Genomic DNA, 24,719 nt, shown 5'->3' with positions numbered 1-24,719 from the left:
ACACACACACACACACACACACTCACACGCAAATACAAAAGACCTCTTCCAGTTGCATGGGTGAGTCCTGAGAACCATGAAATCCAGATATACTATCGCATGCTTTTTTCTCAAGGGATTAAAAAGCCCCAGTTACATTATAAACTACGGGGACTTAACCAGAAAGAAAACAGAATTATAGAGAATTACAGACTGTTAGAACCAAAAATGAATTTTAGATATTATCCCAAACAGAAATGCTCAGACTTTTTATTTAAAGAAAAACCTCCCCCTAAGAGTCAATAAGAGGTACTTAACAAGAAACGCCCATGATGGAGTAAAACTGTATACTACATACCATATCCTACTATTGGCATTTTTCAGTGATGTCAGCTTATTAAATATTCTGAGAATTCCTGTCCATTTAATTTAGTATTACCCCAATTTATTAATTCAAGGAATGCTTTTTTTAACTAAAATCTTTTCAACATCCTGTAGAACAATTACACTACAGTGGAAGAAATCACATTATACTATAGTTCCATCATTTTCCATGAATTTCTGTGTATTTGCAATTTTCAAATTTTAGCACGCATTCGAATCACCTGGGGATCTGATCCATAGTGACTTTTAAGTACCCAGATAAGGCTCAGGAACCTGAATAGATACCAAGCAACTGTCATACAGAGGGCCTCATACCACACTTTGAGAAATACCGGTCACACGCGTGCTTTCTGCCTGAATTTACCAGGGATTGAACTACACATTGTTAACAAAAAAGGGTTAAGAGTTATTAGGTTAGATGTCTGTAGCTTTGACTCTGAAAGTTGCAAAAGATTTCTGAATGTGAAAATGAGTGTTTGTTTCTCTAAATTCATCACAATTGATGGTCCAGTCACCTCTACACTTGGCTGTAATGCTCTGTCATTTTCACTCTTCAACTCCTTGCCCACTCATTTGCTTCACTATTCCATTCTATTCATTTATTCATTCAACACTTTTTTTACACAGCATCCTGTGTGCTGGGGTGCTGGATGACACACTAGGGATATCAGTGAACAAAAGAGACAAAAATCCTCACCCTTGTTGGCAGACCTGGACATCCTAGCAAGAGGAAGACCGATAATAAAACAAGCTAACAGATAGTAAATGACATAGTCAATAAAAGTTAACAGCTGAGCAGGGTTATGAAAGAAACAGAACAGACTAGGGAAGATCAAGAGTATGTGCGGTCAGGGGCCGGGGAAAGGGCTGCAAGTTTTTAAAAGGGCAGTGGGAATGACTTTATGAAAAGTTGACATTTGGGAAAAATCTTGAAATAAAAGAGGTGGCCTTTTACATACATAGAGTGAGAGTCCAAGCCTCAAGAAGAGCCAGTGCAAAGTGAGCTGTCCCCTGTCAGAGAAGGTGTAAAGGAGGGAGTCTGGAGGAGGCAGCAAAGAAGGGGGAGCGGGTAACACAGCCAGAGAGGCAGCCAAGACCAGACTGTCCAGGTCAGGGCTTTGGCTTTCACTCGGAGGAAAATGAGAAGCCATTTCATAATGCATTTTGAGCACAGAAATGAGATTATCTGACTTCTGTTTGTAAAGATTCTGAATTTGACAAAATGCATTCACCACTGATTGGGTTTCTACTGACATGCCAGGCACTTGAGCTGGGACCCAGCATGTAAAAATGAACAGACAGTGCTCAGAATACTCAGTCTCTGGGCTTCTGATACAGCTTGCTGTAGGTCGTTTTGTATGTACTTGAAAGCCATGCTCCTTGCCCCTTGCTTAACCAGGTCCCTGCCCAGCTGTTACTTCGTGACCCCAGCACCCGCGTGCTCCCCTGCTGTGGGGCTGGAATGGGGAGACCTTGGTCAGAACAGTCTGAGGTTCTGGTGTCCAGTTCAGCCCTGAACATACTGTGTGGCCTCTGGCATTACATGAATCCTTTTTTCCTGGCTTTTCCATCTGTTTATACAATTTTCTCAGAAGTATATTTGTGAGGCCTGATGGGATAACCAGCTCTGAGAGCTTTTGGGTGTAATGAAAAACTGACAATTTTAATTTTCCCTCAAATTATCATACTCTAAAATAAATAGAGAGTCGAGTAGATTCTCCAGCTATTCATCCTGGCAGCTCTGCCTCAGCTGAAGACAGTCTACAAGTTGGCAGACCAGAGCGAAGAGAAATTCATCTTAGTTCCTGGAGAAAAAAACCTGCTAGTTTCAACAACTGAAATTCTGAGAGAGGGTTTTCTGGAGAGGAGCCATTTGCAGCAACAATGTATTTGAGAATATTAACTTATTCGTCTCTTGCTGACTTTTCTGTTGAGGAAGGATGCAAAAGGTGGTTGCATTGAATTTCAGCCTCAAATGTGATTCTAGATGATCAGACCTGGCTTGCTCACCTCACTTGTCCATGATCAGAAGATACTTCAGAGACAAAACCTCCATTCTGAGCAAATGGAGAACAAAATGACAAATTTCAAGGACACTGGTGCAACAAACCAGAAAAATGATGATCACAGCTATGTTTGCCTTCAGGATGCATATGCAGCCTTCATGAACAGCAGCGCCATTTTTTTTTTTTATCAAATGTTTATGATGCAACGTCACCCAAATCAGGGAAATTCAGGGATTTGGCAGGCGGGAAAAGAGAAATGCAATACAATGCCACTTCAGACTGCAGTCGGCGTTGGAGCTAGGCTACTCCAGACGTTTTCCTTTTGTCCTCATTTAATGGTTCCTCTAAATACAATGTCTCAGTATCAGCCAAGGCAGCAAAATTTACAACATACTAATTAATAGCAAGATGCTTAGGTCAGCAATTCTGTCTCTGAGTATGTAATTATGTGTTTGGAGCCTTGTTTTTTTTCTCTTGCCTTCCTCTGTCAGATTTTACTAGTGGAGTTAGGGAGTATTAAGAACACATAAAATTTTAGGTGGCTGGAGCATGATTAATTTTACTTAAACAGTGAGGGATAAGCTATGCCACTTACCTTCCACCACATGATTATACGTTCTATCCGTTGTCAGCTCAAAACAAATCATACCGGGATTGAGGATTACAACTCACAAAGAGTAACTACAGTTGTAAACACGCTTCTTACCATTCTTGACTGACTTATTTTTGTGAAAGTAAAAGTAGTCCTTTTTTCCTAACCAGAGAGTCTTGAACTTCAGATTATCAGCAAAACATGTTGCTGCACCTGCTCTGCCAATCCCCAGCCCTGGGTCACTTCTACCACTAACTTTCTCCACTCCTGCTTCCAGGCAGCTGGGCATGGAAAGCAAAATCCCATAATTCTGTTTACTGGCACAGCAACAAATCTATGATCCTCAGCAGTGGCCGGGCCCCCAGTGCTACTGGCAGTCCTTGTATTTGTCCCTAGTCAGCTCCGTTTCAGATTTCCCTACAGCTGTTCTAACCTTTCAACACGCTCAGAGATCCCCTCATTCTAAGTCGGTGCCATTGTCCATGCATCAAAAGCAAAACAGAAGCCCTCTCTTTCCCCTCTGCCTGCAGCAAGCCTGACATCCACAGGGGTGCCCATCTTTTCCCTCCCTTCCTCCTAAATCAGAGAAGAGTCATCTTTCCTCATCCTCCAAGTTAGCACTTCTGTAGGATATTGGACACATCTCCTCAGCCATCTTGAGAGAACCTGGTGACGTCAGTCATTTCCCCTCACACGTGTGTCTGTAATCCATCATTCGTGTTCTCTGGCTTCTGCCCTTCGGTCTACAAATTTGCTCAACTTCTTTTCCTTACCACCATGCACACGCTTGCATGCATACAAACTCACACCCACAATTCTTTAATCATTTCAGCCTCTCACTCATGCTGCAAATTGCCTTGTCTGGCAATTAGTTGTTTACATGACAGTTTTCAACTGGTCCAGCAATTTTTAATTGTTATTGTGTCAGATCCCTTCAAGAATCTGATTAAAGCAATGGGTCTCTTCCCTGGCGACATGCACAACACTACACACACAGAAACTTCTACATAAAATTCCAGCTTGTTCAGGGGCCTCTCGGAGGAGATAGTTCTACACTCATCAGGACTCCCAGTTCCTCTCCTCTTCTGGGGACGCTGGAGAATTACACTTCCTGCTGATTTGAGATTAGTGTCTTTGACCAATGAAATGAGAGTGGAAGTGATGTGTGTGGAAACCTTAAGAGCCTATACTCGATGTGCAATGCTTTCTCTTCTGACTCTGTCGCTGGAAGCGCTGCGTTCCAGGTAGTGACTGCTCCATCAGCGTGGGTCTTGGAGTGAGGAGGAGGCAGACCAGCGTGCTGGCCAACCTGCAACGGGCAGACTGAGTGAGTGAGAAATCCATCTGGTTAATTAGAGCGGGTGACAGAGGGGATGCTTAGTTACTGTAGCATAACCTAGGCTCTCCTGCTTGATCTCGGGGAATTCTCCATTAGATACAAGATCATCTAAGTCAGACAGATCCTTTCTAGGGGACTTTCAGCTACCCTCCTTCCTGCGTAGTTCTAGGCTTTCAGTTCTCCCCCCCAGAAGGCTCTTTCCCCAGTTCTTCCTATGACTTTTCATCCTTCAGACCACAGTGTATATGTTACCTTCTGAGAGAGATTCTTCTTGGCCCTTCTTCTCCCCTCTGCCCCATTACTCTCTCCACATTACCTATTTCTGTCTTTCACAGAGTGTATCACAGCCCATAATGATTTATTTCCTGTTTCTCAAGTTCTGAATTCACAGTATTTGTATTCTTGCTATTAACAGCAATTCATAAATAACTGACATCATACTTCAACGCCACGTGAACTTAAGGAAGTACCTTCCAAAAAATGGACTGCTTTCATTTCCTTAATATGATAAAAATGGAACCATGAATGGTCTATAAAAGTCACTCATGTTTTTCTAAACTCTGTTAACAGAGGAAGAAAACTAACTAAAAGCGTCAGACGGACATCCAAATGCTTGGATGTGTACCCAGAACAAACCTCTAACCCTTGGTATTCACCCAGTCACGAGAGAGAGGTCAGCTGACATTTTGGGGTTTTTTTTTCAGATAGTTATGGGTCAACAGCACTGACAACCTTTGACCCCAACCCAGTTAAATAGTAGTTTTTGTTATTCATTGACATACTTTTTGTTTTGTTTTTCTTTTGCTGTGTATATGCAACAAATGGTCTTATTTCAGAGAGACATTAAGAATTAGTACTGAAATGCCAGAAAATGTTAAGCAGCTAACCGTTTGTTATACATCCAGGAATATAAGTATAACTTGTCACAAAATAAATAATTCATACTTGTTCAATGGATGAATGTATATAATTAATATTAGAAAATCAAATATTTCGCTTTTACTGTATATAACTGATACTACAAAAGACAACTATTCTAATTTTTAAAACCAAAGTTTTAGCCTTACTGTTTCATCTCCACACAAAACATGTTTATTGTTCAAATATTTTAGGAATGTATAGCTTAAAATGTGAAACTTTCTGTTTTCACTGGTTTTACAGTTGCATTAAACAGTCCTGACACCTGACAAGAGATTCAGAAGCCGTGATGCCAGCATATAATACAGCAGACTTTGAAAACATTCTCTAAAATTTAGACCTCTTCAGATACTCAATTTCATAAGTACAAAAGTTTTGGGAACATCTGAATTAATTGTTAGACCAGCATACATTTTAGTCTTGATGAGAACCAAGAAAAATGTTTTAATATTGCTAAAGAAATAAGCTTGGTTTGGAAACAAAAATAAGCTTGATTTAGTTTTCTCATAAACTCTTTCAGGTTTGTTTCGGGAAGGAGGGGGTTCTTTAGACATGTGCAATTTAAAAATAATATTGATTTTTCAAGATGGGACTGCATATTTCTTTTTCCTTTTTAAATTGTTTCCTCTCAATTAACACATTTTAAAATGAGATTATCATCTGCCACTCTGTTTTAAGAGCATGTGGGTAATTGATGAGACTTAATGCCTTTAAAATGGGACACGCATCAACCATGTAGGTGCACACATTTGTACATATATAAAGACATATATTATCTTTCATATAAGACAGGCCATTTCTCCATTCCTCATCATTACAACACAGCCTTCAGAAAAAGCATAAATACTTCTATTCTACTAGGGCATTTCAACCAAACACCTAAGTTGCACAGAAATAGTTGCTATATAAATTCAAAGGGGATAAATAATACTCAATTATGCTATCAAAAACTGCAACTGAAGTAAGGCAGTATCAGGGTTTATGTTTAAGAATGCTGACTGTATTTATTCTTGTCATTATGTATATTCCAAACTGAATGTGCTGAGTCCCAAATTGGAAGGTTCTTTACTGCTAAAAATAGTACATCTTAATGAAAATATTTTAGCTGGCATTCCAGATTAGGAAATCAGTGCATGCCAAGAAAGTTTCCTTTGTACAAAATAGTAAAATTTAATGAATAATGGATTCAAGTGATGCCAATTACTTGCCTTCATTTCACACAAATTTCTTTATGAAATGAAAGAAAGTGAGATTTACCTACACAAGATCTGTAGACACCTTGGCTCTCAAGAATAAATGATTCTTCAGGTTTCTACATGTCTTTCATTTATTTTGCTAAGGAGCTTGTTTTGAATAGTGCTCTATGACAGCATTTAGGGGTTTCCATTAAGTTTATTAAAGAAAAAAATTATATTAACTATCTCCCAAAAAACATTTGGCTCCATTTTTGGCTTGTTAAGAAATTATACTTTAAACACAAAATTACTAACAAGGCATCTGGTAAATGTGAAGGTGGCTGTTAAACTCTTGTAGCCTTTGATCTTGCTAATTAAGTTTTATAAAGACTTTAGAGACAGAACAGTTTGTCAGTCAACTTACTCAGATATTATAGCTTTAAGAAGAAGTTATTTTAGCATATTGGTACACCCTGTGTTCTAAAACAACAACAACAACAAAAGCCTATTTTTAAAAATATGACACTGATGTAGCCATATTATACAACTTAACTCCAGTTGACAGTGTAATCAACTGAAGAGAAATAAGAGGGGAAGGGAGGGAAGAAACCTTCTCTTGGGAACTATAAGAATTAGTAACCTCCCTACACATTTCTATCCGAAAACACATATTGATCCTTATGATTTCTAGAAACCTTCTATTTTATCATGCCTTAAAAATTATATCTGAATCAGCACCTTAATGAGGTACCCTTTTCTGGTTCAGTCTGGAAGAGTGAAGGAGTGTGGGTTATGGTACCAGATAGGCAAAAGAACAAAGCCAAGCTCCAACATTTATGTGGACTTTGGTCATGATCTAACATCTTCAGTCTGCATTTTCATCCATAAAATCATGAGACACTTATCCTAGAATGGTATAAATTTTGTATCAATGCTCCTTTGAAATTATCTTCATGAAGTTCACCAATACACTTAGTTTTAAAAGTTAATATTTAGCTCTTATCATATTTAATATCTTTGTAATATTTGACTCTTCACTATTTCATCACTCTTCCCAGAAACCAAATGAGAAAACAGTTTGATCTACCCTTTTCTGCCATTTTCTCCCTTCCTTATTGTTCATTATCACTCTCGTTTGACAGACTATTCTCTCTATATTGTTAATTAAATGACCTCTGTGCTCTTCTCCCACTGAACTATCTTTCCAACAAATTCTATCCACCACTACTCTTCCCCTGTGCCTCATTTTCAGACCTCTGTCCCAAGTTTTGTCCCCAGATTGCCTCTGCCTGTCAGACAACTTCACTGGATTGTCCTATGAGTACCGTCCAAACTTCCACCCACTTCAACCCAAGATAAGAAGCTAGACCTCTCTTTCCCCTTTATTCTGCTCCCACAGTCCCCTGGTCTACAACATTGATTCTACCATTAAACTATGCTATTGCTTCTAATTCTTTCTGTCACTACTATAATAATCAATGCCACAAGTTTAGACTAATAGAATGGCCTCTGCATTATTCACAGTAGTCTAAATATTGCAACAAAGAATATTTGTTACAAGTACTATAACAAAAGTCTCAGTGGTTTGGCACAGTAAAGACTTTTTTCTTGCTCATTTTACAATCCAGTGCAAATGGTTGGACAGGATCTGGTCCATTTAGGTGACTAGGTTTCTTCCATCTAGTGGCCACACCACCTCCTAGTGGAATCCCCCACCAGACCCCCCTGTAATTGGCAAATAACTGAGAGAAGAAAAGGTAGAATTCAGTTATGGGATTAGCCTAAATACAGTGGTGGAGCACAGATGTAATAAATACAATTAAAACTCCCATTTCAAAATGAGTAGGTAATACTGGGAGATGCACAGTGTTCATTAGCACATGACAATTCTGAAACCCCACTTGGCAGCCCTTATGAAGTCCCCTGCCATGGAGAGAAGATGAGTTACTTGGTTAAACTTTAATTATGTTCTCTGAAAATACTTTCCTCAATGGTCCTTAGCTTTCAGGAGTTCTTATTGTCTATTTCCTCCCTTTGGACACAACTGAAATGAAAATGTTCTCAAAAGTTTGAAAGCCAAAAGGTGATTTTACAGCTCAAAGAGTTTTTAGTCTGATATTCAGCACCTCCTGACAATACAAGTTCTTCAAAATCTTGATAGGTTTCTGTTGTATTTGCTTCCGTCTATACTCCTCAGGTTTAATTCTCCTCTCTCCCCTCTCTCTCCTTAACTGCAGCTGTTTTGATTACTTCTTCCTGCAAGGGCACACCCTTATTCTACGCTCTTCCATGGAAGTAAGCCATGTTGTCCAACTAAGCAGCTCTGCTGGCCTTTTGTGGCTTCGTTTGGGATCTGGAAGCAAGCGACTTTCCAACCATTTTTCACAGCAAGTCTTTGGACTCCATCATTTTCTGTTCAGCTTGATAACCAGACAGTTCTTTCTGGGTTCATGCCTTTTATGAAACACCTTACCGAAGGCAGCCAATAATAGCTATCATACACTAACACAGACTGTTTCTTTAAAGCACATCCCTAAAGCAGAGGTTTCAAAGTGTGCTCTGCCCAACCCTAAGAATGCCAGAGACCCCTTTTAGCAGGTCCACTACATCAAAAATACTTCCATAATATAGGAAGTTATTTTCTTTTTTTTACTGTGTTGACATTCCCACTGATACTACCAAAGCAACCACATGTAAAGCTGTTGATATCTAACACAAATCAAAACAATGTCATCAAGCTGTATCATTGTATCATTGATTGAACATTGTATCTTATCTTTTCCTATGTACTCAGTTGATTTTTTAAAAGCCAGTTTCACTTAAAAATGCACTTGGAACAGTAAAAATTATTCACCTTATTAAATCTCAATCCTGGAGAACAAGTCCTAAATATTCTGTGAGACCAGAAGGAAAGAACACACACACACACACACACACACACACACACACACCCGACTTCTGCTGCATACCTGAATTCATTGGTTGTCTTGAGGAAAAGCAGTGTGCGATTGTTGGAGTTGCAAACTGAACCGTCTCTTTTCTGTGGAACACTATTTTCACTTGAGAGAACAAGTGATAAACAAAATATGGTTATTCAGACTTGGGTATTTGACAGTCATTTTCTTGAAAATAAATGAAGTGAGCCTGTCACTTGAAGGCGAACAATCTGACAGTATTTGTTGACAATGATAAAACTTCAGCTTTCAAGTGAAAATTAGAATTTTGGAAAACTCGTACCATCACCATGAGCTTGACAACTTCTGAATTCTTAAAGACTTTTCTGAAGAGACCAGTAAGTGATATTAGCAAATGTGATTTTTTAAAATACTATATAATGAAGTATACCAGTGGTATAATTCAAGGAAACAATATTTTCTAAGTGACCAATGTAAGATACCTTTAAACCATACGTAGGTAAATGATTCCTTTAAAGTGCAATCAAACCAACCAATTTTAATGTTATAAGCATGTGAAAAGATATTCCTTTAAAACAAGGAGGCTGGTCTTCTAACAAGAAATATGCGTGTATCTCTGTAAGGTCAGATTTTCTTTATATACTTCAGTTAAAATGACATATCACAACAGAGTGAAGAAACAAATGACAATTTAGCTGCTGTCTTCTGTTAAGCTAAACAGTACAGAGTTTTGTGAAAAAGAAAATGCCATTCTTTTTTACAAATATTTTGGAAGCACAGTTATCATAAAAATATTGCTTATGTTAACATAATGGGTTTATGACTATTTTTGATTCATTAATGTTTTTTAACTTCAGTTTTAACATGGTAATTCTTGCTAGATATAACCCACAAGCAAAAGTTTTGGGGATCCTCAATAGTTTCTCAAACAGTGAAGAAGCACTGACAAGAAAACATTTGGGAATCTTGGTCCTAGAGAAGGGATCATACAGCCCACAGGTCAAATCCAGCTACTTGCCTGTGTTATGTAAATAAAGTTTTATTGGCACACAGCCATACCCATGTACTTCTATATTATCATGGCTGCTTTTATGCTATAATGGCAGAGTTGAATATTTATAAGAGAGATGATATTGCTCCCCAAACCCCAAAACATTTACTAGTTTGCCTTCATGGAAAAAGTGTGCTGACCTCTGTTCCAGAGCTTTGGTTCTCAAGCCTGGATGCACATTAGAATCACCTGGAAAACAGTTAACATAATACCAGTATCCCTTTCCCTCCCCCAACATATACACACTGAGCAATTAAATCCGAATCTCTGGGAACAGGTCCAACCATGGACAGTTTTATTAAATCCTCCAAGGCAAGGGTAAGAATCACTATCCTAAAGTTTTAAGATTTTTAGGCATAAATCTTGCCTTTCAAGTTATTCCAAACATCAGATCATCCAAGATGTTTCCCCTTCAGAACATGAGTTACTGTATTTCAAGCCCCTCTCTGACCAAGCACTGAGTCAGTGCCACATTTGTTGCTGTCACAGAAGCACCCCACCGTTACAAATTTGCAGTGGTACAAATTTCAGTATTAGTCGGACAGGCTACCTTAGCAAACACTTCTCACTTTCAGAGGCTAACATAACAAAGGTGTTCTTTATCATACGAATCATGGTGCACGGTGTTTGGTGGGGGTCTCTGCTCTACAAAGGAACCCAGCTGCTTCTAGCTAGACACTCTACCACCACTCCGGGCTTCAGAGAGCAGACTGGATCCCTCCTCATCCAGCCAACAGATGAGAGAAAATAAACAGCATGGAGGATTGAGTAGGAGGTGTTTAATGAGTCAGGCCTGAAGGAGGTCGACATAGCCCCATTGGTCAGAACTTAATCATTTGTAAGTGCAAAACAAGGTGCCAAATGTAGCCTACCTTTCTGCCAAAGAGGAAAAGTAAAATAGTTCAGTGAATTATCTTTATCCCCGTCACAGCCTTCCTCCTAACTGGTCTCCTATAGCAAGTCCTGTACTGTGAACCAGCTGAATGCACCTTGTCAGAGGCGGAATAACAGCCTCCCAGATGTGTCCACGTCTTGTTCCCCAGAACCTGTGAATGTGTTATGTCACAGCAACAGGGACTTTTGCGAATGTGATTGAGGTTAAGGATCTTGACATGGGAGCGTCTCTTGGATTATCCAAAGTGGGTTCAATATAATCACATGGACTCTTAAAAATGGGTCTGTTAAAAAAGGTTTCTGAATGAAACCTTTCTGAATGAAAGTCAGAGAGATAGGAAAATGGAGGAAGGGTCCAAGAGAGGCAATGTGTTTGAAGGAAGGGGGCCATGAGCCAAGAATGCAGGCAGCTCCTAGAAGCTGAAAGAGCAAGGAAATGGATTCTCCTCCAGAAAGGAACACAGCCCTGCCAAACACTTGATACTAGCCAAGTGAGACAGGTGTCAAACTTCTGACCCAAAGAACTGTGAAACAACACATTCGTGTAGATTTAAGCCACTAAGTTTGCAGTAATACGTTACAGTAGTAATAAAAGATAAATGCACACTTCACTTCTATGTTCTTACTGCTATCAGTGATGGCCCCAATGTTTAAATCTTAATTGGTTGCTCCTTTTCTTTGAATTCTTTATTGGCTCCTCATTCATTGACTTAATACACACTGAGCAACTACAATGTGTCAGGCACCCTCCCCCTCACCAAGACTGCTGCCCTGAATAAGACAGACACGCTTCCTGCTTCGATGCTTAGCGGTGCAGGGACTACAGTCTAAACTCTTTCATGTCATTCAATGTCTGCACAGTCTAATGCTCAACAGCCTACATACCATCTCTTGACATTTCTCTCTGCCAGAAAGAGAAAAAAAAAAAGGCTTTGAAAAAAAAATGTTAGTTGCCCAGTCATGTCCAACTCTTTGCAACCCCATGGACCATAGCCCGCCAGGCTCCTCCATCCAGGGGATTTTGCAAGCAAGAATACTGGAGTGGGTTACCATTTCCTTCTCCAGGGGATCTGCCCAACCTAGGGATCAGACCCAGGTCTCTCACATTGTAGGCAGATTCTTTTCAGTTTGAGCCACCAGGGAAGCTCATCTCTTGACATTTCTCTCTGCCAGAAAAAGAAAAAAAAAGGCCTCAGGAGTCCTGATAAAATGTCATCAGATTTCTAAGATGCCATGGCCTGTTTTAAGAACATCACTAGCCACAGTAGAAAACTGTTCTGCCCTCCCTATTCTTTGTACATCTGGAAAACTCCCAGTTCTCCCCTAAAAGTGATCTCAAATATTATTCCAGAAAATAAGGTCACTCCCAGGCTCCCTCCTCTTTTTACTGTGGAGTATATATATCCAAACTAATAGTTGTTACAATGAATTGCAACTGTCCCTTCACTGCCCTAATTATGGCTTTCAACAAATTCAAAGAGAAGTTCCTAGTAAACTTGCTTTTAAATAAATGCTGAGAATTCTCTTTCATGCATTCATTCACTCATTCTCTCAAAATAAATTCATCAAAACACATACTTCACCAGAATTTGAATTAAGTTTTCTGCAGGAAAATTGACAACACAATAAAAATCTCAAAATAAGTAAAACAGACAGCCTCTAAACTCGGTTTGCAATGTCTTTTCCAGCATAGATCTCTTATTCTTTTCAAAGAGCATACTTCTTGGAGTAACAAAATGGAGAGCAACTCTGAGAAGCCTGCATAATGACAATCATACTGAATATGGCGACCACAAAACTAGGATTCTGCATGTGCCTCTGTTATAAATTTCTGCAATTTACTAAACATACATGAAGGTGTACAGTACCCATAAACTTCAACATATACCTATAACACATAACATGCAGTGTATTAAATTATATGAATAATATTATTTGGATGGATTTATTTCATCTGCCTATAAGAACTAGAGGGAAAAAAATCAGTCTTTTTATAAGCATTTCAAATGTTTATAAAATACATGCTAAATATACATTGTGAAACTATTTTGTTGTAATTTGTTACATTTTTCTTGAAAAAGAGAGCCACTAGTCTGTTTCACGCACTGACACATTTTCCTGGTATAGTCGAGCACTTCATGCAAGATTCATATTCTAGTTAACTAAACAGACAAGAATTTTTCTTATCAATTATTAAATTTCGCTGCATCTGGATATTTTATGTTCACAACAGTGAACATTAACATATTTAACTTGGTAATATATCTGTAATATATAAATGGTGATTTGCTAAATAATTTACTAGTTATAGAGATTATTTTGATAAATTATTACTGCCACTATTATGGAACCATCATGCAAAGGCACATTTTAATACATTTTCAAACAATTCTTGAACAAGTATTTTGTACCTACTATGTGCAGGGTGCAGAGATCAGTCAGAAATATGTGTAGAATAATTATCAGTTGTTGGCTAGAGTAAAATTTATTCCAACCACAGGAACATAATATTCAAGAGATAAATTGTAGCTGTCAGCACATGAACTTTTCCTGAACATTTCCACTTTTATTAAGAACTCTCACCTAGCATCCAGCACACATTGGATTCCTACTAGCACGCTGGTTTAGTTTTCCTGCACACAGAATATTAACAGTCATAAACTCTTTCCTATTCCCACCTCCCAGTACATTAGCAGTTTTCCAGTGGGCATTGATTCTGTGTGATGAAGTCTAATGTGATAACCACAGTGGTAGAGTAACCAGGGAATTATCCCCCTAGGAGGACAGGAGTTTTTTCTACCTCTAAGTCAATGATCATTAAAACCAACCAACACATTGTTAAGTTTAACAAATCACAAAGGCCATAGGGACCTGCAAATTGCAATAGTGAAGTCACAACTATCCAGCAATTAGGTTTACATTTCTATTCACCCTTTCAATAATCAAGTCTACAAATGCCCCACTTCTTCCTGCTGAACTTGATCTGGAAGGTTTCTAAAGCTTTCATTTTTATGAAGGTTTCTCAAACCAAGAAAACAACTGCATCTGAATGAAGTAATAATGACAAACCTTATGAAGCAGAAAGAACAATAATTTATTCACCTAACATAAAAGCCTAATTTTTAAAAAGTGGTGGTGGTGGGGGGGTGCGGATTGCCAAGCTCTATTTCCAAATGGAATGTGCTCTGAGCCATTATAAACATTTGGCTACTAGAAAAGTGTCTAGCTCAGTAAATAACGAACATGAATACCTAATGTTTTAGGAATGCTTTCAGCTACAGGTAACAAACAGTCTAACTAGAGTGGCTTTTTTTTTTTTTTAATCGGGGAATATTTTTTTTCCCATAGTGACAAATCCAGAATTAACCAATGTTGGACTAATTCAGTAGATCAATGGTGGAAAAGACCCTGAGATTTCCTTGACCATTTACTCATAACTACAAAAAGCTGCTGCAGCTTCAACAATCATACGCCTCTTCCACCATGAAAAAGGAAGATGGTACAGTGAGAAGGGGCAGTGCCAATATCTAAAGTAAACACTGTATGAGGAAGTTCCCAGAACATGTCTGTTTTTCATTGACCAGAATTTTGTCCCAGAGTCACTGCTGGCCTACAGGTGAGAAAAAGGGAGAAAGGGGACAGAGAGAACAAGAAAAGCATCTTCTGACACCCAGAAATCAACCTAACACTCACAGCTGAGCCTTAACATTGTGAGGAGCTATTGCAGCACTCATACTAGGCCTTGGTATTCTCCTGTTGACCACAAACCAGCTTCTAAATCACCAGCTATCAAGATGAAGTGAGAAAAACAAGGTGAGTCCATAATCTTCTAAGGACAGAAACAAGGTCATTGTTCAAACCACAAAAATTCTGAATATCTCCATACCCTAATCTGAAGCCCTGTCACTCCCTTCCCAACTATAGCTTTAGCCTCACTTCATTTTGTCCATCTTATAAGATTTTTAAAATATCTAATTATTGGCTTATCCTCAATTCCCCAAAGCATGTAATCCATAACAAAGCCACTTTTTAAAACCCTCCCCCAAATTTCCCTAATGTGTGTCCCCAACCCATGAGAATCCTTTCAAATACCTTTTACTGAAATGCCTCACATTTCTCATGGTTTGTGGGTTCCTTCCTTTCATATGTGGACTCCTTCCTTCACTTTTTTCAATCACAGGTATGTTTCTGGTGGTCTTTGGCTGGAAGGCATTTAAGATTCAGTCAACCAAAAAAGTATTTGCCACAACTTTGTTCCATTCTGGTCTAATTAAGATGGTGCACCCTAACGGGTCAGTCTTCAAAATCCTTAACTGGAAAAGGAGTCAGGATATACTGAACAGAGCATATTAAGAAGAACCAGGGGAAAAAAGCTCTAATCTGCTCTGTCCAATTTACCAGTTAAGTGACCTCACGTAAGACACTAAAGGACAGGAAAGGAACTGACCTTATGATAGTCTAAGTGAACCAGCTAACATTAGCTGTGCTTGAGATGGCAAATCAGCTCCAAGAGTTTGAGTGTATTTTCCTTCTCTTTACATTTGAAAAGTTGCAGGATCAGGGTTTGAATCCAAGCACCTAACTCTAAAAAATAAAAGAGTTAGTCGTTCAATCATGTCCAGCTCTTTTCGACCCTATGGACTGTATCCCACCAGGCTCCTCTGTCCATATAATTCTCCAAGCAAGGATACTGGAGTGGGTAGTCAGGGGATCTTCCTGACCCAGGGATTGAACCTGGGTCTCCTGCATTGCAGGCAGATTCTTCACCATCTGTGCCACCAGGGAAGCCCCTAACTCTAGCTCTTAACCCCCAACTCTGAAGCCTAACTGTTTTCCATTATACCAAGTTTTCATTTCTTACTCTGCGAACTAACTAGGTTGTGAACTTTAGAACTTTAAAGGCCCTTTCTGCTCACCATTTCAGGGCTCTGGATGATGAATCGCATTATTTATATTTATGCTTTTTAAGCCTGCCTGGTCTATAGATGAAAGGTACAGGAACAATGTGAGGTGATGTATGTTTATGGAGTTTGAATTTGACCAAGACTTTTCTTTAATAGCTTAAATCATGAATTTGAGCTACCATTTGAACTTCCAAGTAAAATTAATTTTCAGTTCCTTGTAATTTAAAATACGATTTGCATTTCTTTAATAATTAGTGATGCTGAGCATCTTTTCATACACTGGCCCTCTGTGTCTTCTTTGGAGAAATGTCTTTTAAGGTCTGCCCATTTTGTGATCAAGTATTTTTGTTGTTAAATTGTATGAGCTGTTTGTATATTTTGGACATTAAGTTCTTGTCTGTAGCATAATTTGCAAATATTTCCTCCCAATCCATAGGCTGTCTTTTGTTTGTTTGTTTCATTTGCTGTGCAAAAGCTTAGAAGTTTGATTAGGTCCCATTTGTTTACTTTTGCTACTACCTTGGTAGACTGACCTAAGAAAGCATTGGTATGATTTATGTCAGAGAATGATTTGCCCATACTCTCTTCGAGGAGTTTTATGGTGTCATATCTTATGTTTAAGTCTTTAGTCATTTTGAGCTTATTTTTGTGTACGGTGTGAGGGTGCATTGCTGAAAACAACTTGCTAAAGAGACCATCTTTTATCCATTTTATATTCTTGACTCCTTTGTTGAAGATTAACTGTCTATATATGTGTGGGTTTATTTCTGGGCTCTCTATTTCACTTCACTAATTCATATGTCTATTTTTGTACTGATACCACATTGTTTTGATTACTCTACTTTGTAGTATTGTCGGAAGTCTGGAAGAGTTATGCCTTATGCTTTGTTTTTTTCCCCTCAGAATTGCGTTGGCAATTCTGGATCTTTTATGGTCCCACATAAAATTTTGGTATGTTCATTCACCCGGAGCCAGACATCCTGGAATGCAAAGTCATGTGGGCCTTAGGAAGCATTACTACAAACAAAAACTAGTGAAGGTTATGTAATTCCAGCTGAGCTATTTCAAATCCTAAAAAATGATGCTATTAAGGTGCTGCAGTCAACAAGCCAGCAAATCTAGAAAACTCAGCAGTGGCCACAGGACTGGAAAAGGTTAGTTTTCATCCCAATCCCAAAGAAGGGCAATGCCAAAGAATGTTCCAACTACTCCACAATTGTGTTCATTTCATATGCTAGCAATGTCACACTCAAAATCCTTCAAGCTAGGCTCCAATAGTATGTGAATCAAGAACTTTCAGATGTACAAGCTGGATTTAGAAAAGGCACAGGAACCAGAGATCAAAATGCCAACATTCACTGGATCATAGAAGAAGCAAGAGAATTCCGGAAAAAACATCTACTTCTGCTTCATTGACTATGTGAAAGTTTTTCACTGTGTGGATCACAACAAACTGTAGAAAATTCTTCAAGAGATGGGAATACCAGACTACCTTATCTGTCTCCTGACAAACCTATATGCAGGTCAAGAAGCAACAGTTAGACATGGATAACAAAAAACAAACTGGTTCAAAATTGGGAAAGGAGTATGTGAAGGCTGTATATTGTCACCCTGTTTAACTTATATGCAGAGTACATCATGGGGAATGCCAGGTTGGATGAAGCACAAGCTGGAATCAAGATTGCTGGGAGAAATACCAACAACACCAGATATGCATATGATACTAATCTAAAGGCAGAAAGAAAAGAGGAACTAAAGAGCCTCTTGATGAAAGTGAAAGAGGAGAGTGATAAAGCTGGCTTAAAACTCAACATTCAGAAAATGAAGATCATGGGATCTGGTCCCATCATTTCATGGCAAACAGATGGGGAAAAAGTGGAAACAGTGACAGACATTATTTTCTTGGGCTCCAAAATCATTGCAGACAGTGACTGGCAACCACAAAATTAAAAGACACTTGCTCCTTGGAAAAAAAGCTGTGACAAACCTACAAAGGTTTTAAAAAGCAGAGATATCACTTTGCCAACAAATGTCCATCTAGTCAAAGCCATGGCTTTTCCAGTAGCCGTGTATGGATGAGAGTGTTGGATCATAAAGGTTGAGTGTCAAAGAATTGATGCTTTCAAATTGTGGTTTTAGAGAAGACTCTTGAGAATCCCTTGGACAGCAAGGAGATCAAACCAGTCAATCCTAAAAGAAATCAACCCTGAATATTCATTGGAAGGACTGATGCTGAAACTCTAATACTTTGGCCCACCTGATGCAAAGATCCTACTCATTCCCTGATGCTGGGAAAGATTGAGGGCAGGAGGAGAAGGGGGCAACAGAGGATGAGATGGTTGGATGGTAACACCAACTCAATGAACATGAGTTTGAGCAAACTCTGTGAGATAATGAAGGACAGGGAAGCCTGGAGTACTGCAGTCCATGGGGTCACAGAGAGTCAGTCACAACTTAGTGACTGAACACCAACATAAATTTTTGCATTATTTGTTCTAGTTCTGTGAAAAATGTCATAGGTAATTTGATAGGGATCGCATTCCATCTGTAGATTGCTTTGGGTAGTATGGCTGTTTCAATCATAGTAATAGTTCCAGTTCAAGAGTATGGGATATTTTTGTGTGTCTTTGAATCCTCTTTATTTTATTAATGTTTTATATTTCTCAGCATATTGCTTTCACCTTCTTGGTCAGGTTATTCCTTGGTATTTTTTTGGTGCAATTTAAAATTTTTCTTTTTTTACATTCCCTTTCAGTTATTTCATTGTTAGTGTAAAGAAATGCAACCTATTTCTGAATGTTAATCTTGTATCCTGTTACTTTGCTGAATCTATTTACTAGCTAGAGTAATTTTTGGTGGGGCCTTTATGGCTTAATATATATAGTACCATGTTATCTGCATATAGTGACATTTTACCTCTTCCCTTCCAATTTGGATACCTTTTATTTCTTTCTCTTGTCTTCTGTGGCTAGGATTTCCAGTATTATATTGAATAGAAGTGATGAGAATGGGTATCCACTTGACGTCAGAATGGCCATCATGAAGAAGTCTACAAATAACAAATACTGGAGAGGATGTGTAGTAAATGGAACCCTCCTACACTGTTGATGGGAATGCAAGTTGGTGCAGCCACTATGGAGATCAGTATAGAGGTTCCCTATAAAACTAAATATGTAGCTACCATATGAAACAGCCATCCCACTCGTGGACATATACCCAGACAAAACTATAATTCAAAAAGATACACGCATCCCTATGTCCAAAGCAGCACCACTCACAGTAGCGAAGACACAGAAGCAAGCTAACTGTCCACTGACAGATGAATGGACAAAAAAGATGTGGTACAAATACACAATGGAATACTACTCAGCCATAAAATAGAACAAAAGAATGCCATTTGCAGCAATATGGATGCAACTTGAGGTTATCAATACCAAGTGAAGTAAATCCAAAGAAGACCTATACCATATGATATCACTTGTATGTGAAGTCTACAATAAGTCACAAATGAATCTATCTTCAAAACAGAAACAGACTCACAGATATAAAGAACAGACTTATGGTTGCCAAGGTAGGGAGATGGAGGAGGAAGGATAGACCAGGGGCTTGGGGTTGGTAGATGCCAATGGGGTTAAACAACAAGGTCCTACTCTATAGCGTAGCAAACTGTATCCAATCTCCTGGGATAAACCATAGTGAAAAAGAATATAAAGAAAGAATGTTTGTATAAAACTAAATCACTTTGTTATACAGCACAAAGTTGTAAATCAACCATAAATAAATTAAAAAATAAATCAATTAAATTAAATATGACTACTTAAGGAATTGAGTGAGATCCTATGCAAAGGGGCTGAGAAAAGTAAAGACTTGACAATAAATGTAGGAAAGCAAGTCAGCATATTTCTTTTTTATATTCAGCATTCAACATGAACAATTTAACATTCATTTGCACATTCAAGTAGGAACATTTACAAGCTAGTAATAGACAAATATGAGAAAATATAATCATAGATAAATAAGGACAAATGTAAAATTATATGCATTTTAGTCTTATCAATTTAGAAAAAAATTTTAAGAGAAGTAATCAGCAGTGTTGAAGACTTAGGGCATATTGAAGACAATATGCACTTAAGGACCAGAGGAAGCAATGTTATTTTGTAACTTTCTTCTGAAGGGCAATATGCAATATATATCAAACATTTCTAATATTTTTGCCTATTGCCTTTGAACCATAATTTCCTTCTATACAAAATTACAGATGTGTGCAAAGAGCCACAAAAATGTAGAAATACTATTTATAACTGATGAAATTTTGTAAAAAGTTAAAAGATTAATGATAGAAGATTGGTTAAATAAATTGCAGCTTATTCATACAAATGAAATCTATGGTTGTTGAAAAGGAAATGAAGAAACATTAAGTACTATGGGCAAATGTTTAAAATACTTCGCTACATTGAAAACATAAATTTTTCAATGTGTGACTGTGTTTTTGCTTTAAACATGTATATAAATCTGTTGCTATGGATTGAGTGTGTATGGGCCACAAAAATCCATTTGTTGAAATCTAACCCCCCAATGTGATGGTATTTGAGAGGAAATTAAATCATGAGGGTAGAGTATTCACATGGGATTAAGACCCTTATAAGAGCCCAGAGATCTAGTTCCCTCTCTTTCCATGTAAAGATATAGCAACAAGTCACCTGTCTGCAACCTGGAAGAGAAAGTGAAAGTCACTCAGTCATGTCCTACTCTGTGATCCCATGGACTATACAGTCCATGGAATTATCCAGGCCAGAATACTGGAGTGGGTAGCCATTCCATTCTCCAGGGGATCTTCCCAACCCAGGGATCGAACCCAGGTCTTCCACATTGCAGGCAGATTCCTTACCAGCTGAGCCACAAGGGAAGCCAAAGAATACTGGAGTGGGTAGCCTATCCTTTCTCCAGCGGATCTTCCTGACCCAGGGATCAAACTGGGGTCTCCTGCATTGCAGGCGGATTCTTTATCAACTGAGCTATCAGGGAAGGAACCTGGAAGAGGGTCCTCACCATATCTGGACCACGGTGGCACTCTGATCTCAAATTTATAGCCTCTAAAACTATGAGATAATAAACTTCTATTGTTTATAAGCCACCTGGTCAATAGTGATTTGTCAGAGCAGCCCAAACTAAGACAGATAAAAACATATTTTTAAAGACTCAAATATCCAGCAACTATCTCTAACTGATGGAATTGTAGTTGGTTTTATTTTCTTCTATTTATCTATATTTTTCAGATTTTCTACCAGGACTATCTATATTTTTAAGATAATTTTAAATTAAGTGAGGTTTTGAAACAAATATTAATATATCTAAATCAATAAAAATATCCCATGAGTACTTCAAATGCTAAATTCAACTGTCCTTTTAAAAAAAGACCCTAGATAAAAGATAACTTCTCTCCATGTCATGAGATAGCTCACAGATGCCAAGCTATCTGTGAGACCCACAAACACCTTTTACTCAAGAGATTTGTTTTCCAAATAATTGTTTTAATTCTCTGCTTTCAAATTTGTAAATCTAGCTTAAAGTCACGTTGTATGTATAATGAAATTTTTAAGAAGAAAAATTATATAAATGTTATTTATCTTGTAAAACTTTCCATTGTAGTATTATCTAGATGGACTTCTGAGAATTATAAAAGCAATTTCTTTACTTAGAATATTCTCTTTAACAGGCAGCATTTCTATTTAACTTTTTTAAGCTAATGCAGTGTTGCAAACCAACAATTTTGCAATAATATTTAGAGATGCTATCACAAGGAGGAGTTTGTTTCAGTTCTTCTTTTTTCTTTCAGCAATTTTTTTTAATACAGGAAGGATTTATAAATATCATCAAAAAAAAATGTGTGCCTTACTAACCACTACATTAAGGTATAAATTTAAATCCTGCTGAAATAAGAAGTTTAAGAATTAATTTGCCCATTACAATAGCTACCTCATATTGGCTGCCTATTGTTATTTACGTTCTTTAACAAAAACTATCTTATTTCATCCTTACAACCACCCGGCAAAGCAAAGTAGGTAGTATTAACCCCATGAAAAAAATTGAACAAGTTAATCATTCAAACTCATGATTTTGAAAAGCCTTTAATGACTTGGGAGATACTCACAAAATAAAGTTTTGCATATGCCCAGTGAGAGTGAATAGATAATTGGTATTATCTTCCTCAGCTAAGATACAAAAAGGTGACTCTGTATTAAAATTTCTAAGTATAACTCCAAGTTGCCCAGTCTATTTCTTAATTCTTCTCCCAGGATGTGCAATTATTCCCATGATACTTATTCTGCCCAAAGAATCAAACTTGTTTGCTGTAGTCTTGCCCTAAGACCCAAAACAAAATGTTTCTGCTTAAGCTGGGGGTCCACCTAACGACTGCCGTCTCAGTGCCGTTTGTTCCAGAATCTTCTTCTGAACTGCTGTTCTGTGATCAATGCTGGACTTGGTAGCCATGTCTGATGCCTCTTTAGTGGACCATGCCCTGGGTGTCCCTGCTCAACACCATGGCGAACAGTGAGTCAGGGTCACCCACAGAGTGGGTTTGCACCAAGACATCTACTTTTTTAAAAAACATTTTATATTGGACTTTAGCCAATTAACAATGTTGTGATAGTTTCACATGAACAGAAGAGGAACTCAATCATACATACACATGTATCCACTCTCCCCCAAACTCCCCTCCCATCCAGGCTGCCACAGAACATTGAGCAGAGTTCCCTGTGCTAGACAGTAGTAGGATCGAGACACCTACTCTAATCTCTGCCAGAAGTTCCAGCTCAGAGTTTGACCCAGGAAAAGAAGTTCTAAACAATGAAGAACTATACCCTGTGTCAAATCCAGTTCCATCTCCAAGATGCATCTCTTTGGGTTCACGCACACACCCACTTTCATTTCCAAGTGGCAGGGTTTCAAAAGGCTCTGAGTCAAGCTCCTTGTAGACCCAGAATCAACCTTCCCTGGATACATTTTACTACCTGCTAGTTTAACCTAGGAGAAGGCAATGGCAGCCCACTCCAGTGGTCTTGCCTGGAGAATCCCAGGGATGGGGGAGCCTGGTGGGCTGCCGCCTATGGGGTCGCACAGTCGGACACGACTGAAGCGACTTAGCAGCAGCAGCAGTTTAACCTAGCCACACCTTCTCAATATCATTCTTGTTACACATCAACATTTCTTTACACTTCATTGATATTTGAACTTGGTTAGCATCACCTTGGTCTATCCTACAGGTTTTAATAAATTTTAAACTAAAAAGGAAAATATCTTGAGGCTCTAGTTTCCGCCTGTGAAGTCCCTCTGTTCCTATACACTTCTATGCAAAAAGGCTGCCAAATTTTCTAGTGGCAGAATCTATGCTCTGTGTTCCAAGAGATATGCAAGGGAGGGTCATTTGACTGCCAGTGTCTTATATGCCTGAACCTAGGGCACTTGTATAAAAATGTCCTATTTTACATACGTGTGTGTCTGTATTCATGTATATGTATATATGTGGATATACATGAATATGTATATTCACAAATGTGCATAGAAAACAACTATTTAACTTTAGTCCATTTAAGTAGTGTTCAGAGCCATAACAGCTATACACAGCACAGCTCCAAGAGGAGCCAGTTACATGGACTCCCCTAAGAAAAGCACCCCCTGTTGCTGCCTACCCAGGGACTCCGATGGTTCTTATCTCTCAGTAGGATGGATGATACTAGGTCATTTTTATTTGCTTAGACAGAAGGGTTGCTACACTAATGAGTCCATGTTTTGCCTTTTCTATTCAAATAAAAGAATGTTTTCATCCTGCTGACTCCTGGGAGCAAATACCAGAGAGTGACCTATGGAGGGCGAGTCCCCTGAGGACAAGTGTACTTTGAAGGCTCTAAGGAAAGATCACTTGATGGCTAGATGGATTTCTCAGGATTAGAAAGATGGACATGGCCATAGGCCATAATGGACATGGCAAATCAATCTTATCCCAGGACTTTTGGGGACTAAAGTCCTTTCAAAAAAGATTGGCATGGGAGAGTCAAGTCACTAGCTGCTGAGAACCATAAACCCGGGACTCCAAGAAGAGGCAACCCAGATTGAAATTAAACTGAAATGCCTCACAGGTCCAAACTGGGAGCAAGGACAGCAAGAGCAAGACTCTCCTAAAGTGGCAAAAAAGAATGGTTGTCCTAAGAGAGAGAATCACTTTTCAGAATCACAAGGGTACAGCCAGAAATAAAGGCAGCAAGAATAACCACAGATAGATTCAACACTGGCTCTTTCTTCTTGGTCTGAAAATCTAATGGACCACTAGGAGAGAGAGAACCCCCGAAAGAGAGATAAGTAGATCAGCATGGGGATCCCTGGTCCTCTCTTCATTTAATCTGCAGAAGCAAAAGGTGTGTAACTATGCACAACCATCACTTCTTCATGCCTCTCTTTATAAGTTATCTGCAGTGGGCATGTGTTGATTTTTTAAGATTAACATTATAGTTTAAAACTATTAATATGATGAATTATAATACTTAGATATTAACTTACATATGT

General features: G+C 38.4%; 1 long non-coding RNA gene across 1 annotated transcript in view; it reads left to right on the top strand.

The window, feature by feature from the left end:
- Window positions 1–4,082: 4,082 nt before the first annotated feature.
- LOC139030236 (uncharacterized) overlaps window positions 4,083–24,719 on the top strand; it is a 55,847-nt gene continuing 35,210 nt past the window's right edge. The window contains exon 1 of the long non-coding RNA XR_011482533.1: window positions 4,083–4,288. This is a non-coding gene — a long non-coding RNA (uncharacterized lncRNA). The remainder of the gene's footprint in view (window positions 4,289–24,719) is intronic.

Source organism: Odocoileus virginianus, chromosome 21, assembly GCF_023699985.2.
Source record: "Odocoileus virginianus isolate 20LAN1187 ecotype Illinois chromosome 21, Ovbor_1.2, whole genome shotgun sequence".
Lineage (NCBI taxonomy): Eukaryota > Metazoa > Chordata > Mammalia > Artiodactyla > Cervidae > Odocoileus > Odocoileus virginianus.
Note: the sequence above shows the minus strand (reverse complement) of the source record. Positions and strands in the feature narration are given on the sequence as shown.